This window comes from Choloepus didactylus, chromosome 22 (assembly GCF_015220235.1).
Source record: "Choloepus didactylus isolate mChoDid1 chromosome 22, mChoDid1.pri, whole genome shotgun sequence".
Classification (NCBI taxonomy): domain Eukaryota; kingdom Metazoa; phylum Chordata; class Mammalia; order Pilosa; family Megalonychidae; genus Choloepus; species Choloepus didactylus.
In genome coordinates this window covers 3,977,772-3,990,102 of record NC_051328.1, presented here as the reverse complement: position 1 = coordinate 3,990,102, position 12,331 = coordinate 3,977,772, and the positions used below count along the sequence as shown (strand labels likewise).

The 12,331-nt window shown below is 44.8% G+C and overlaps 1 protein-coding gene across 1 annotated transcript in view; it reads left to right on the top strand.

The window, feature by feature from the left end:
* Positions 1 to 6,252, top strand: part of N4BP1 (NEDD4 binding protein 1) — a 108,110-nt gene extending 101,858 nt beyond the window's left edge. Inside the window, exon 8 of the transcript XR_005213781.1 lies at positions 6,209 to 6,252. The gene's annotated coding sequence lies outside the window, so the exon portion shown is untranslated. The remainder of the gene's footprint in view (positions 1 to 6,208) is intronic.
* The last annotated feature ends 6,079 nt before the right edge of the window (positions 6,253 to 12,331 follow it).

Here is a 12,331-nt window from a genome sequence, read left to right as displayed (position 1 = left end):
TAACACTTAACTGGGTGTCTCCCGCCCCCAACCACAAACAGCCTGGGCTTCCTCCCCAGCCTCGCCCTTCCCCCAGGGCCTTCACCCTGCCCCCTACCCCAGCTACAGTCCCTCTTTCCCCTTCCAGCTCCCCCCTCCTCATTCATTCACTCAAAAAATACTTCCTGAACCCCTGCCACATGCTGGGGATAAAGCAATGAGGATAAATACAAGCCTTCCTGGGGTTTACATCCTACTGGGGAAGACAGGCAGACTGACAAGAAATACCTAAAAAGAGAAAATAACTCCAGACTGCGATGAGACTATGAAGAAATATAATGTGGGCCCCTTTGGCTCTTTATCCTCTTCCTCAAAAAGGGCTTGGTGCTCTTTCATCTTAAGGGGTCTTTGCTGAACCCCAGCCTGGTCCCACCATTCTCCATCTCCTTGCTGGAGAAATCACTGACAGAATTCCCCACTCCAGCCTATGACCCTCAGCTCTCCTGCACTCCTAAATCTGCATTTAGACTGGCAGCATCTCCCCGCTGCTCCCCAGACTGTGCTTCATCCTCACGCCACCATTCCAGAGCCTTTGTTGTCTTCCTGTACCCACCCCCTCTCCTCTCCTCTCTGGGCTGCCAGGATCCTACCCTGCACCAGTTTGGATGTATTATTTCCCCCAAAACTCTGTGTTCTTAGATGCAGTCTTGTGGGGGCAGACATATTGGTGTTGATTAGGTTGGAACCTATTGGTTCAGTGTTTCCATGGCGATGTGACTCAATCAACTGTGGGCGAGACTTTTCATTGGATTATTTCCATGGAGGTGTGACCGCACCCATTTAGGGTGGGTCCTAATTGAATCACTGGAGTACTTTAAAAAGAGCCATGCAGGCCCAGATGCTTGCTGCAGATGAGAGACTGTTTGAAAATGGCCGTTAAAAGCAGACTTTTGCTCTGGAGAAGCTAAGAGAGGACAAATGCTCTAAGAGCAACTGAGGGTGATACTTTGGAGAGCAGCTGCAGCTAAAAGAGAACAAAACACCCCAAGAGCAACACTTTGGAAAACACCATTTTGAAACACAACCTGGGAGCAAGCAGATGCGAGCCATGTGCCTTCCCAGCTAACAGAGGTTTTCCAGAAGCCAATGGCCTTTCTCCGGTGAAGGTACCCTTGTCGATGCCTTGTGTTGGATACTTTATGGCCTTAAGACTGTAACTTTGTAACCAAGTAACCCTCCTTTATAACAGCCAACCATTTCTGGTATTTTGCAAAAGGGCAGCATTAGCAAACCGAAACATACCCTCTCCTGGGTTTCCTTCTGCCCAAACTCTTTTTTAATGTTCTCCTTTGCTGGCTCCTCTTCCTGTTTCCACTTCTTTCCTTTATTATTTTTTTTTTCTTTTGAAAAATTTCAAGCCTAGAGAAAAGTTGCAATAGTACAACGAATACCCATATAACTTTGGTGTAAGTTCACCAATTGCTAATATTTTGACACTTGGCTTTGTCTGTATGTATATACACACATTATTATTATTATCATTATTTGCTGAGCCATTGGAGACTAAGTTAGAGACATCATGCCCCATCACCCTTAAGTACTCCAGCTGTATCTCTTAAGAATAGGACCTTCTCAGACATAACTGCAACTTAAATATCAGTTAAGGAAATTTTATAAAGACACACCACTATTATCGAAAATATAGTCCATATTCAGATTTCATCACCTGCCTCAAAAATTTCCTTTGTAGCATTTTTGTGTTTTGATCGGGGATCCAATCCAGGATCACACACTGATGTCCTGCTCGAGGCCAGAGGCCCAGTGTCTCTGGGGCTGTGCGTGGCCTCTGCCTCCACGATGACTGCAGCAGTCACCTCCTTGCCGACAGCCAAGTTTGCATCTGCAGCCACGACTCTCCCTCCACGCCAACCGCCCCCACCCTTCTTGGCTCACATTTCACACTGTCACTGGTTGCAGCAGCCTGTTTCCTCCTGCCTGGAGCCCCTCCCCAAGGACAGGAATTCCGGCTCACCTCGTCATCCCCAGTGCCAGGCACATGCTGCTAAGTGCACCAGGGAAGACTATGGAAAACGCTAACCCGAATCAGCCAGACCTGGATTACACTGTGGCTCCACCAGCCTCTGCTACTGTCACCTGGATCAAGTTATTTAGCAGCTGCCCTGGGCAGATGCCAGCCTCCCTCCCGGGGCTCCCAGGAGCATGCAAGGAGATAGTGTCTTTGAATGCCTGACACACAGCACACCTGGAAGGAGTGAGGCAAGGGGGCAGGGGAGGGGAGCAAAGGAGAAAGGAAGGGAGGAAGGATTGTCTGCAATGACCAGTACTGCTCAAAAAGAATAGGAGGCGATGGCTCACCTGTCCTCTGCCCCTGACTCTACCCCTTCACATCTCTGAGCAGCTTGGTCTTCCCAAGTTCAGTGGAGAAAGAGCCTTGTGTTAAGGAAAGCACATGTAATGACTCGAGAAATCAAGCTGGTCTGGAGCTGATTCCCAAGATGGAGAATGGGATTCAAGTACCTTTGAAAGAGACCCAGCACATCATCACTGCCAGACAGTTCAAGAAAGAGATAACCTGGCCTTAAATTAGACCAACTACCTGCCCCACAGAAGAAACCACCTGGGGTCCCTTCCAGTCCAGGGCCCCTCTAAAACCTCAGCCCCACTCTAGGTGGAGGTAGGAGCTGTTACTGTGGCTCCACTGCTGCCCCAGGAACGTGGCTGTTAACATCAGATTCCTCCACAACATCTGGATCCAATTTAGCTGCGGGACACAGAAAGGCAGGCCTGGCTGCCAGCCCGCTCTCCGCAGGATAGAGTTGCTGAGGACTCGGCCCAGGTCCTTCCAGCCCCCTTGTGCCTTCCGAGTCTCCTGGGGAAGAAGGATGGGTGGTAAGCAGCACTCACCGGGAACTGATCTTTGTCTCTTGCAGAAGGTCTTGCTGTCAGGCTCTCCTGTTTCCAAAGCATTGAAGTGACCGCCACCGTGACCTGGAGACTTTCAGGACATGGTGGCAGGAAGCTGAAAGGCAGAGAAGCATAGGGGTTCGGGGTAGCATCTCCATGTAGTGCAAAGACACACACATAAACCGTGACTTATGCACACCTGCAGGTGCATGTCTACAAGCACCCATGCCTCTGTCTGGCATTGTGCTCCACCATGCCCTGCACTGGGAAATCCCAGGACCTCAGAGCAAGCAGGCAATCCAGACCAGCCCTCACTGTCCAGGGAGAGCAGGGACTTGGCAAAGGACAGCCAGCAAGGCAGGTTCCCTGTCCCAGTGCTCCACACTGTGACATATTTATTAATAATAATAATATTACATTTCCTGGGGATTGAAATATAGTATGTCTTTTAAACTATCCTCAACATTACTGGGGGCTCAGTGAGGTTAAGTATCTTGCCCAAAGCCATGTACTTTATAAGTGTTCAAGCTAGGAATCAACTCTAATCTGCCCCATATCACATTCTATGGTTTCCTCCACTGCAGTCCTGGTGCCTGGAATCCAGTAAGTCTTCCCAAGCCCTGTGTTAGGGAGAGAATCATGTCCCCCAGAAGGACACACTCAAGTCTCAATCTGTGTTCCTGTGGTTGTGAACTCAGTTGTAAATAGGACTTCTGAAGGTGTTATTATTAGTTAAGGTGTGGACACATTTGTGATCTTGTATGAGGCCAACTTGTATCAGGGTAGGCCTTAACCCCTGTGACCGGAGTCCTTATAAGGCAGCAGAAATTCAGACACAGAAGCAACCAGAAGTCAGTGGAAATGAGAGGAGCCGATGCAAGGAGAGGCAGATCACCGTGTGAGGGAGCCCCAAGGACTGCGGCAACCCAGCCCCAGAAAGCTACAGACTCCAGGAGAAAACACATCCCGCCGAGACCTTGATTTTAGGGTTCTGGTGTCCAAAACCATGAGACAATAAATTCCTGTTGCTTAAGCCAAGCAGTGTGTGGTATCTCATAGCAGCCCTGGCAAACCAAGACACTGTTACTAAATGTTCCTGCCTTGAACCTCCGCCAGCCCACAACCGAGTGGGAATTATTTTGTGAACAGTACCTTGGAGGGATGTACACCCAAGGGGACAGGGGGTTTCCTCTAAGGAGGAAGGGTGTTAAAGATGCATTTTACAGCCTTCCCAGAGATGGGCCTTGGAGGTTGAGGCCTCCTGGAAAGAGACGTCCGAGTACCTCTCCCACAGTGGACAGTTTTCCGCTGTGCTGCGCTGGGGCAGGGTCTGGAAGCAGGACCACCGAGGCACAGCGAGAGGGATATAAACAAAGGGAAGCTTTCTGGGGACAGTTTGTTAATTTTTATCAAAAACCTTTCATACTGCTTACTTTGGGGCCCAGGCTTAGTGTACCAACCTCAGTGCCTTGCTTAGAGCACAGTATACTTTAAATGCTCAATAAATAAGTAAAAAGAGCAAGTTGCAAAGTGGACTATACAGACTAGTCCCAGAGTCATATCTGCCTAGGGATTAAAATAGATGTTTACGTTCTCTGTGTTTTGCCTCATCTTTCCTGCTTTTTTTTTTCTTTATGTAGGCACATGTGGAGAAAGCCATTGCCCTTGTCTCTCCAATATTCCCCTCCTTTTGACAATTACAACCCCCTCCCCACACACACACACAGTAAGTCCATGTATTTTGGACCGGGTGGGCCCGTGACCCAGGCATCGTCCATCAGAATCCTCCCACCTGGGCTTAGTGATATATGGGGGTGAGCACAGGGCTCAAACCAGGCAGTGAGATTTATTTCTGAGACTTCTGTCGAAGCTACCAGGGAAGGGAAACTGCTTTTCACAGATGTTGTGAAACTGGCAGGAGGTGAGCCCGGCACTATTGGCAGCCATCCTGCCACCCAGCTCCCAGATGGGACGCGCCTCCTTCCTCATTATAGGGGTCAGTGTGAGAAGCGGGAGTTGAAATCTGCCCAGGCCTTCACCCACAGCAGCTGAAATTCTAACATCATTACTGAGTTCTCTGGGGCAAAGTCGGCCTTCCAGACTCAAGAGGAAAATGCCCTTGGGAAGCAGGGTATCAGCTAATAACTGGGGTCAATCGGAATCATCCCATCTGGCCCCACTTGTTGGGGGCTTGTTGGAGATGTTACTGAGGCAAAAGCTAGAATCCAGTGACGTATGGCAAGACAAGGTTGACAAGAAGGAAGAGGTAGCTTTCTTGCCTTGGGTGTAAAAACCACGCGCTGATGGCTTTGGGTGGCAACCAATTTCCTCTGTCCATTCTCAGTAACTCCTTCAGACAAAGATCCCTGGGGACAGGGTAGAGGGTGGGGGGCGGCAAGGGCATATGGAGGTCAGTCTGCTTTCAGGAAGCAGAGAGAAAGTGTGAGATGGTGGTAGAAAATGCAGGTTGAATGCGATAAGACCTTCCTGGGCCTGAAGAATTAAAAGTGCACAAATTGACTTCCTTGGGAGTCTTTGACAATGTTAGAAAACAGAAGTTTTGCCCATTAGTCCAAGCAAAACATAGTGCACAAAATAGGGCATAGAAATAAGTTTACCAAGATTGGGTGAGTACCGGAAGTAGCCAGAAGAGGGTAAATGCACCTCCAAATCCATTTGTGTTCAAGTCTGCTTATGAATCTGGCAGCAATTGCAGGGAGACCCAAGTAAGGCGGGAGTGAGTGGGATAGACACCCACAGTCTCCCCTCCCTCCACGTTCACTGTCAGCCATAAAACGTTCAACCAGCTGCTGAAATCATAAGGCACCTAATGAAAAGGTGCAACATGTTTTCTTCTAAGTTGGAGTTGCATCTTGTAAGAAGTTGAGCCTGAGGATTCACTGAAGGTCAGCTGGTTAAAAATCTGACCTTAGAGGCCTTCCATAGTCATCTGCAGGGGAAAAGCGTCTTCCCCAGGAAGACAGATTGCCCACTTGGGAACATCAACTTCTGTTTTGTATCTGCAGAGTTCTGTCTTTCATGGCCAAGTGCATTTGTCCCACTGGTTTGGAATTTAGGTCTGGAGTGATATGACAGGCTATCGCTGTTTCATATGTTCCTTTCTTTTACTTGTTGAAAAGTTCCTAAAAGGACCAAGAGTTTACTGTTGAGTTATGATATGTCTCACTTCTTCAAGGCTATGAGAAACATTGCGCTAGTCATGAATCTGAAAAATTTATATATGTGTGTGAATTAGTTAAGAATGTGCTTTCCCTTTTATTTTCTTTTTTTCTGATTCCCTCAGAAGTGTGTTTCTCCATCTCTGTTTGACACCACATTGGCAGAGATCAGCAGGAAAAGAGGGGAGTTTAAATTGGCAGCATGCCTGGAAATGAGAGAAAAAGTTCTTCCTTACTGGAGCAGCCAGCTTATCCAAGGCCACAAAGAAAGAAAGATTCTTATGTTACTTTTTTTCTTTTCCTTAAAATTTTTACCGAAGTAATACAAATATGTCATTTTTAAAAAAAGTCAAGGAAAACAGAATGCTAGCAATGAATAGCAACTGTTTCTTGCCCTGCCCAGGTCCTACTCCTGCTCCTAAGAAGGAATCACAATCCATCTACCTTTTGGTGGATCCTTCCATATCTCTAATACTCACCTTATATAGTTGGAATTTTTTGGTGGTTGTTTTTTATTTCTTGAGATGTAATTCACATGCCATTAAATACACCCTTTTAAAGTGTACAGTTCAGCAGGGTTTAGCATATTCACAAATTTGTGCAACCATCACCACTACCTAATCCCACAATGTTTTCATAACCCCAAAAAGAGACCCCATAGCCATTAGCATTCGTTCCCCCTCCCCCAGTCCCTGGCAACCACTAATCTACTTTCTGTTTCTATGGATTGCCTACTCCAGACATAAATGGAATAATATGGAATCTTTGGTGTCTGGTTTCTTTTGCTTAGTGTAATGTTTCCAAGGCTCATCCACGTTGCAACATTAGCATGAATCAGCACTTCATTCCTTTAATGGCTGAATAATAGTCCGTTGTATGGAGATTATACTTTATCCGTTCATTTGCTGATGGACATGTAGGTTGTTTCCACTTTGGGGCTGTTAATAATGCTGCTATGAATATTCATGTACAAGTTTTTGTGTGGACATGTTTTCAATTCTCTTAGCTGTTTTCATTTTTCCATCCCACCAATATAGTATTATCTAGTTTTACTTCCTCACTGCTTTACATTTGTAATTGTAGCAACTGTGATTGCTTTTCACCAAATAACAGAAACCTGACTACAGCAGCTTAAACACAAAGTGACATTTTTTTTCATAGTCCAGTTTGTTATCAGTTCAGCTGCCAAAAGATGCCACCAGAGGCCTAGGCTCTTCTTATCGTTCCTCTGTACCATGTTTAACAGATTAGCTTCTATATTCATGTGTGTCTTCTCCTGATTACAAGATGGCTGCTGTAGTTCCAGACATCACATCTGCCTTCAAGGAAGAAAGAATGGGAAGGCAAAAAACAGGAGCTATGTCTGCTTACTTTTCTCAAGAAAGCAAAAGTTATATGACACGACAAGTCCACTTCTAGGTATAGAGCCAAAGAATTGAAAGGAGAGACTCAAACGGATACCTGCACACCAATGTTCATAGCAGCATTATTCAGAATACCCCAAAAGTGGAAACTACCCAAGCATCCATCAACAGATGAATGGATAAACAGAATGTGATATATAGCTCCACACAACGGAATATTGCCATAAAAAGAAATGAAGTTCTGATTCATGCTACAGCATGGATGAACCTCGAAAACATTATGCTAAGTACAGTAAGAAAGACATGAACAAATATTGTAAGATTTCACTTATGTGAAATATCTAGAATCAGCAAATTCATAGAGTTATAAAGTAGATTAGAGGTTACCAGGGACTATGGGAAAGGGGATGGGGACTTATTGCTTAATGGGTACAGAGTTTCTCTTTTGGGTGAGAAAAAGTTTTGGTAATGGATGTGTGATGGTTGTGTTCATGTGTCAACTTGGCTGGGTGGCCTAGCTGTCTGGTCAAGCGGGCACTGGCCTGACGATTGCTGTGAGGATATTTGAGGCTGGTTAATAAACCAACTGGCTGGTTTGTCGGATCATCAGTCAATTGACTGCAGCAGACTGATGACTCATCAAGGGGCGTGCTTCCACGGTGAGAGAATGCAATTGGCTGGATTTGGTCCGGGTGATCAGTTGGAGGCTTATAAGCCGGACGGTTAGAGAACCTTCACTTCTTCAGCCGCTCAGTGAAGCATTTCCTGGGGAGCTCGTCGAAGTTGCCAGTTCGTTTCCTGAGGAGTTCGTCAAAGTTGTCGGTTCGTTTCCTGAGGAGTTCGTCAAAGTTGTCGGTTCGTTTCCCGAGGAGTTCGTTGGACATCTTCCTTGGAATTGACAGCTTGTTGACGGCTCTGCAGAATTTGGACTCATGCACTCCTGCAGTTGCATGAGTCACTTTTACAATCTGATAATCAGAGACATCTCTCGTTGATTCTGTTTTCAAGGAGAACCCTAACTAATACAGGATGATATTGATGGTATTGATTAATTACATTCTGAATGTAATTAATGCCACTGAATGTACACTTAAAAATGGTTAAAATGGCAAATCTTATGTGATACACATTATCACAATTTAAAAATGGGGAAAAGAAAAATAGTAAAATCTGTCAGACCTTCTCCTACCCCACCCCACGTCACCCCACCCCCAGAAACTTGGGTGATGTGGCCCCACCTAATTGCAAGGGGAGCTGGAGAGGCAGGAAACATGACTGATGGTTTCCAACCCTGGCTGCACATTAGCCTCTGCTAGGCTTCTTTTTTAATGTTACTGATGGCCAGGGCTCACCCTAGTGCAGTGATTCTCAACTGGGGGTATTTTGCCTCTCACTTCCCCCTGGGGACATTTGGCAATGTTGGGAGACATTTTTGATCATCATGACTGTAGAGGGCGATTAAGGTAGCATGCATGAAGTCCACCTTCAGCTATGCCGGAGATGTGCAACATGGCCGCCAGGGCTGATACAACAATAGCTTAAGTTACCCTCAGCCTTCTTTACGGAAGTAGTTCGCGCCAAAAGTGCTAGTTCACGCCAAAAATGCTAACCCTACATCTGCCATCCGCCCTAGCAACAGCAGCCACCAATCCTAGACCGCCACGAGCCCTTGCTAGCCACTTCCCCTTCTCCTAGAGTATATATGCTCTGCCTCTTCAATAAAGTTTTGCAGCTTGATCAGAAACCTGTCTTGCTGTCATTCTTCGCGTCTCTTGTCCCATACCATTCCTCCCTCACAGGATTTGGAGCCTCCGTTGATCGTCCCGCGGGCCGGGACACATGACAGGGGATGGGAAGCTACTGATATCTCGAGGGTAGAGGCCAGAGATGCTGCTAAACATCCTACAATGTACAAGACAGCCCCCTACAACAAAGAATTATCTGGTCCAAAACGATGGTACTGCCAAGGTTGGGAAACCCTGCCCAAGACCAATTTATAATCCCCTCTAGGTGATTCTATTGTGCGGCCAAGGTTGAGAATCATTGGCTCATGAATGGCCCATCACCTATGGCTGGGCACATTGATGCCCTGAATAAAATGGATTCTGTTGCAAGAAACTAGAGGGGAATGGATATCGGGACTTTTAATTCTTATGCAGTGTCTTTTGGCTCCCTCTTTGTGAGATGAGAATATTAGTCCCTTGCACTTAGGTTGAGATCTTCTTCTTTCTACCTTTCAACTTCTATAATTTGAACTTTTACTTTTACATTGACAAAGTTAAACATTTGCTTTCTGCCCTGTAACCAAAAGTATATCTGTATGGTGTCTAACTATAGATTCTAAAATTTGAAATATATTAAACAGGATTTATATTATAAGAATATAAACATTATTCATTGCAGAACCAAGAAATGTTTTTAAGTTACATTTCCTGTCTTCATAAGCATTTTGTTTTTCCTGGAGTTTGTAATTCATTTTTTTTTCCTTGCACTGACATAGGCCATTTGAAAGGGTTGTTCAGATAATCCCATTTCTGTCTGGTATAGAAGAATCAACAAGGAAAGAGTAAACACTAAGAAAGTTCTTTGGTAATTGGAAATTTTAACAACCACCCTTCATTGCCAATTAGTTGGAAAATAGTTGGGGAATCTAATTAACGTGAGATTGAAAATTCAGAATTTAGCATTAATATTTTAACTCCATGTACCCATGTTCAATAATTATTTGGTGAATGTTGTTGAATTTTTTCATCTAATTGGGAATAGCCTTACTGGATGCTTCTGATCTAAATAGGATAAAAATTTTCCTGAAGCATTTGTCAGATACAATAATATGTGACTCTGTATACTCTGCAATGGCGGAGTCAGAATGTAGCACTGATGTAGCTAGCCAGGAGATAATTATAAACATTTTTATCTGCAATGGATATTTGTCATTGTCAACTTCTCCACCTGCATTTCCCCTTTCTAACAGCATTTCACAGATTGTGATGATGAGATCCTTGGAAGCCCTTTCCCCAAAGCTATCCTGATCCATTCAGTGAGCAGGCCTGTGATCTAAGCTTGGCCAATCAGACTTTCTCTTCTGGAACTTTGAGTCTTAAGTGATTGAAGTGAGGATGAAAGAAAGTTGTGGTCTTCATTCACTCTGGCTTTAGCACCTGCCCACACAGAACCTGCTACAGGTATCTTTCTGTAGTCTCTGCTTCCCAGCCCTCCAGCTCACCCTTGTTGCTGCCCATTTCTTACTTTTCTTAACCTGGTTCACTGTTGGTTTCTGTTGCTTACAACTAAAAAACTTTAAGTGAAATTATGTTCAGACTTCCCATGATTGGGAAGCCAGTTCCTTGCGATTGTGCACATCTGGACACAGCTGCAGCAGGAACACGCTGAGACCTCCGGGCTGCTGAACATACCCTGATGGCAATTCCACATGAATCTCTTCTAGGATTCAGTGGTGATTCAACTAACTTTATGATATGTTTCTTAGAGCTCTACCCAGCAGTGTAGACGAATACCTGGATTCCCAGGGGCTGTGTAATTTATAACCTATCCTGTCAGTAGCATAACATACATTCCCATAGATGACTTTTATATATAGTATAGTTGTATTTTTCTGTTACTCTCAATTGGCCAATTTGTATTGAGGCAAAATTCGCAGGTTGTGAAACTCATGGATCTGAAAGTGTTAAAGAGTTTTGACAAATGTATACACCTATGAACCAACATTTTGATTGGTTACTTTTGTCTTTTGGAAATTTAGAGTAAAGCTCAATTTGAGATAATGCCTCAAGATCTCTGAAAAAGGTCTCATTGTATTTGTCACCCAGGTAGCCCAGGTCTGGTAAGTATGTTCAAGCTCAGAGTTGTAGGATCAAAGTTGTTCCTTCATTGCCTGTTAATTTTTCTAAAAAGTAAAAAAAAAAAAAAAAAAAAAAAAGTCATTGGTGAAACTGCCAAGAAAAATAGGTAGAAAATAGTAATGTTGTTTGGCATGATTTTTGACAACACCCTTGGCCAGTGAGAAACAGAAACGTGAAAATCAGAGAGATGGAGAACAGAGAAGAGGCACTGGTGTGTTTTTAGTTATCAAAACCACAAACTTCTCTAGCATACTGTGTGAAAGGTTTTGATTTCCATGCCTATGTCCAAAGGGGATTGTTTGAACCACACTGGCTTTTTAGTGGCTAGTTGGAACACCAGGTTGAAATGTCTAAATATAAGTAGAGGTGGTAATTACCCAGTTAACACTCCTGGCAACGACTAACCTTGCATTGCAGTGTGCAGATTTCGGGAAGGGGGGAAAGAGTGAGTTAGAGTGAAAATTTGACCTACCCAGGGTAAAGAGCATGCTAATAACTCAGAATCTCACAAAGTTTCCACTGCCCTCTAAACTTGCAACCCAAAGGAATTCCCCCAACCTGGGAAAAAATAAACTGATCTCCTAGCAACCCAAGACCGCTGAGAAAGGGGTGATCTGGGGTGATCCTGAGTGCAGCACCCCCCAATAGGCAGTACAAAAAGCAGTTGAGGACCAGCAGCCTCTCAGCCCAGTGGAACAACAAACACTGCTGTGTCCCTAGTGTTGAAAGCCCTGAAAATATGAAGACAGACCTTGCCAGGGCATTTTCCTCCATCTCTGTGCACTCAGCTCATCGGAAGCAACTGCCCCAGGATAAAAAAATTCCTTTACAATCTGCAGCCCCAGTCTGGTACCACCTGTGTGGTCTTGGGCAAGTTACATGACACATATCTGAACCTTAGCTTCCTCAACTGTAAAATGGGGTTAATAAAAGGAACTCTTCCTTAGGGTTAATGTGAGAATTGAGTTAATCTGTGTAAAGCACTTAGCACAGTGTGGAACATATATAGTCAGTGGCAAAC